General features: G+C 32.2%; 1 pseudogene; it reads right to left on the reverse strand.

The window, feature by feature from the left end:
* Window positions 1–734: 734 nt before the first annotated feature.
* Window positions 735–853, reverse strand: LOC120609955 (uncharacterized; annotated as a pseudogene).
* Between the last annotated feature and the right edge of the window lie 4101 nt (window positions 854–4954).

Genomic DNA, 4954 nt, shown 5'->3' on the forward strand with positions numbered 1-4954 from the left:
TGCCATGAAAATAAGAATACTCAATAAGTTTTTGAATTCTGGAGGGAATCAAGTAGGGAGAAAAAGTAAATGTCAATTCTGTTTATAGGACAGACTTGAAAAAATTACTGTAAGTCATAAATAGCTTAAGAGAAAAAAGAAAAGGTTTTCCTAAACCTGGAAAAATAAAACATTAAGGAATCATCAATGTTTCAAAGAAAAATGTACTAAAAAAATTATAATCATCCTCATCAATTTACTTACTCAATTCCATATTATTAATTCTTGTTCTGCTTAAATACAGTTTTTCCATTAGTTCTGGAAATTCTTAACCAGTTCAGTTTTACAATCTTAAAGTTATCCAAAACCTATACAGAGTACTTGTCATGGTCCTTCCCATGAATCTCTCTGAGGATGAAGTGCTTTTGCAAAAGCATCAGAGTTAATAACTGTCTATAAATGACAAAAAGACTTTAAAATGGCCATGGTTAAAGGTTCAGTGAGAGTTCACTGGATAAGAAAACATAGTTATTTCTGTGGCATATGATAATTTAGGATAATAATTGGACAATGAGAATATTGACAAATTTCTAGAAACTTTAAACAATTTCTGGAATACCTATATGAATAACATACTATATTTATTCACATATAACCTAAGAAAGCTCATCATCACTTTTTTTTTTTTTTTTTTTTTTTTAGGTAGGCAACTTTTGGTTGACCTCATAGATTGCAAGGATCTTGTCAGCTTACAATCTCTACCGCACCTGGTCTTCCTAGGTGGTCTCCCATCCAAGTACTAACCAGGCCCGACCCTGCTTAGCTTCCGAGATCAGCCGGGATTGGGCTTGTTCAGGGTAGCATGGCCATAGACTCATCATCACTTCTTACTTGACTCATCATCACTTCTTACTTGACAATGCCTCCCACATAATTAGCTTAATATCTTTCATTTACACGGTGAGAGACAAATCCTTTGAGATTTTCCAGGGACCCTCTGGGAAATTTCAAAGTTACTTTGAGGTCAGAAAGACTCCATTTAGAATTTGATTTGAGGAAGTTGCCAAAATGTCAAAAAGTTTGAACATCTGATTAAATAGAACCTCAGATCATCATTAAATAATACTTAATTATCTATTTAAAGTGACAATAGAAGATTTTAAAGGCAAATATAGATGGTTACATGGTAACCGTTGTAAATAAAACTTAGCTCTTTTACTATTGGGAAGACTGGGTTTTCTTAAGTAATCAAAGACTTGATAAAGAAAATATGAAGCACAGTAAATTATTTTACTAAGACACACAATGTTTACTTTCCAGGTAGATTACCCAAAAGGTTAAAAAAAAAGGACGTCCTTCACAATGTCTTATCAAGAACAGACCAATAGTCCAAGAAAAAACTTTGTTCTTTTAACAGAGAGAAAAACAAATTCTAATTTTGCGCCAGTGTACTTTTGATATTAAAATTCATTCTTTGGCAACCACTGGCTTATTCTCTTCATTAGTGGGTCTGTTTCTGTTGTTTATTCATTTATTTCGTTTCGGTTTTTTCTAGATTCCACATATAAAGGAGATCCTAAGGTATTTGTCTTTCTCCGTCTGATTTATTTCTCTTAGCATAATGCCCTCTAGGTCCATCCATGTTGTCACAAATGACAAAAATTTTTATGGTTGAAAATATTCATATATATATATACCATGTATATATACACATACACTGTTTTCTATGGTGGCTACACTAATTTACAAACCTACCAACAGTGTACAAGTTTCCTTTTTCTCCACACTTTCATCAGCACTTATTATTTACTGATTTATTAATGACAGTCATTCTGACAGGTGTGAAATGATATTTCATTGTGATTTTAATTTGCATTTCTCTGATGATTACTGATGTCGAGCATCTTTTCTTATTTCTACTGACCATCTGTATGTCCTCTTGAGAGAAATGTGTATTCAGGTCCTCTGCCCATTTTTTAATTGGATTGTTTGGGTTTTTTTGGTGTTAAGTTGTATCTGTTCTTTATATATTTTGGGTATTAACCCACACATTAACTTTATTGAATGTATCATTTGTGAATATCTTCTCCCATTCAATAAGTTGTCTTTTCATTTTGTTGATGGTTTCCTTCACTGTGTAAAAACTCTTTAATTTGATAGAGTCCCATTTGTTGATTTTTTTCTTTCGTTGTCCTTGCCTGAGAAGACATATCCAAAAGGATATTGCTGAAAGCAATGTCAAAGAGTTTAGTGCCTATGTTTTCTTCTAGGAGTTTTATGGTTTCAGATTTAATATTTAAGTCCTTAATCTATTTTGAGTTTATTTTTGTATATGATATAAAAAAGTGGTCCGATTTTTTTTTTTGGCATATATGTCCAGTTTTGCCAATATCACTTATTGACGATACTATCTTTACTCCATTGTATAGTCTTGCCTCCTTTGTCATAGATTAATTGACCATGTAAGTGAGGGGAGAGGGTGGGGGGAAGAGAATAAAAAATAAAAAATATTTTAAATGAAAAATAAAGGCCTTTTTCTTACAAAAAATAAAATAGTTAAAATATATTCTGCAAGGGAAATTCAAATGAAAAGTTTGCAGACTCTTCCATGGAGCCCTCTAGCGTTCCATGGAACTGAGCCCAAAAACCACTCGTGAGGATTACATAAGGATCCTAGGTTCAAACAAGTAAATTTAGTTGCCTAAGGCCACATTGGAAGTTTGTGGCAGATTAAGACTAAGGCCTGGGTCTCTGACTCCCATTGTAGTGCTCTTTCTACCAGACTGACATGGTTGTTGTAGAGATACCCCCTCACGTCTCTCATCCAAGGGCAAAGGAGGAGGAGGACGGAGGACAGGGAGGAGGATAAGGGAGAGGAGAGGAGGAAGAAGCGGAGGGGAAAAAGAGAGAGACACAAGACGGAGGGGCAGGGGAGGGGGAAGAGGAAGAGGAGGAGGAGGAGGAGGAGGAGGAGATGACATCCATGACGACAACCTAATTCTTTAAAAACTTAAATAAATCTATTCCAATTTTAGTTAGCTATTTCAAGATTCCTTTGTCAGACTTTCTATAACTTTTTAAATATCCATTCAGGTTTTGTCCTATATTTTTTCTCTTTCTTGTTCTGGAAAACCAGTCATTCTACTTTCCTTGTCTACCTTTCATATACAGTTGTTTCCTTTCGCTCTTAATATTTCTATGTAGTTTTAATTACATATATTTATTAGAATTCTTAAAATTTAGAATCCTTTTTTCCTAGTGAAAACTAAAAAGTAAACAATTGTGGACTGTCTGTTACATTAGCATTCTATAGATTGGCAAGTTTATAAATACATTTCAGAATTTCTAAAAGTATATTCTTCTTCATAGTAAATTTTTCAATGTGGCACCAAACATGTTTAATAAATCAAATATCTTTTTTTTTATTTACAGGAAGACAAAATTGGATAAGTCTATGTTCAGTAATTAATGTTTCAACATTTTATCTTATTTGGAAATATTCTAGATTTTCAATGAATATTCATCATTTAACTTATCTCACTATAATATGAAGGTTTTAAGTTAACAAATAGATTTAGGAAACTAGTTTTAAGTAGATTTACCATAAAGCCTAATTATTGTTGAAAAGTTTATTTAAAAACTTTTATCTTACTTATATCTATTTTATCTTACTATCTTACTTATATCTTACTTATATCTAATTATATTTAGATTACTCATGAAAATTTTATGAGTAATTAAACAGCTAATCATCTTAAGTAATCTTTCTCGTTGACAAATTCTGTGACATGAATTTATTTAACTTTTAGTAAGTCTATGTAGAATTACAGTTAATGCTATTAACTCTAAAGACATGCCCATTTTAATTAAATCACAAACCTAACCTAGCTTTTATTTACCCAAGATTATCTTAGGTCATGTGAACTTGAAAAATATTTGGGTTAGTTTCTATATTTCTGAGAGTACACTTTATTTATAGAAATGCTTTTTTGTCTTTAACCCAATTAAATAGAGCTCTTTATAAATTAAATTCGGTAATACCATCTGAAGGTAAAATATATTACACATCTATAACATACAGATATAGCATATATACAGAAACAAAAGATTTTAAAGCTTTTGTTTTAAAATTTTAGTCATTAGACAGGTATGATAATGTACAACTCACTAGTGTATAAAAGAATAGTTAAATCCAAATTGTTTTTCTGGCAGATAGAATAAGTTAAGGTTACCTGCTCAGATGACTAAAGCTTTTACTAATAGTTGCACAAACAAATTTTAAGATTTTTCATTTATCTAATATCCAAATAGCTTCTGTCTCTCTCTCTCTCTTCCTCTCACTCTCTCTCTTTTTTTTTCTGATTAGAATCATCTCTCTAAAGTTTGCATTTCAAGAGATGGTTCAGGGTTCCTAGAAAAGACCAGGTAGAACATTTATATCTCACGCAAATAGAGAAAGGATGTCAGTTTCTGCAAGGACTTTTGTTCCTTTAGTCCAAATCTTTTACAATATCTGTAAGCCTTTTGAGACGAATAGGGGAAATTTGGGATTGGAAATTTGGGATTGAAATTTGGGAAAAGGTTAGGTGGATGTTGAATTGTTCCCAGGGCCACATTTCTGTTTTTATGAAGACTAGATTTTTGAAAGAGTACAGTTGCTTATAATTCCTCAAAGAATTTGGTTAAAACCTGATTATATCAAGAGGCTGCCCTGCCCATCCAACTACACTATCTTCAATTTGTTTCTTGATATCAAGAAGATCTTCAACTAAAATGGAAATCAAAAGATTCCTTTGTTCTAGATTTAGAGCTGTGTTTCTTCGGAGTGTTTTAGTAAATCCTTTCACGATGGCTTCAGAATGTTTTCCTTTTCCTCTGAGTACATAGTTTCATTTTAGTTCAGGGTAAAACACCTAAAAAGAAGTTCCTATCAGGCTCTGAATATCAGCTTCCAACTGGCCAACTTCTGACCACA

The sequence above is a fragment of the Pteropus medius genome, unplaced genomic scaffold, assembly GCF_902729225.1.
Source record: "Pteropus medius unplaced genomic scaffold, Ma_sr-lr_union100, whole genome shotgun sequence".
Taxonomy (NCBI): Eukaryota; Metazoa; Chordata; class Mammalia; order Chiroptera; family Pteropodidae; genus Pteropus; species Pteropus medius.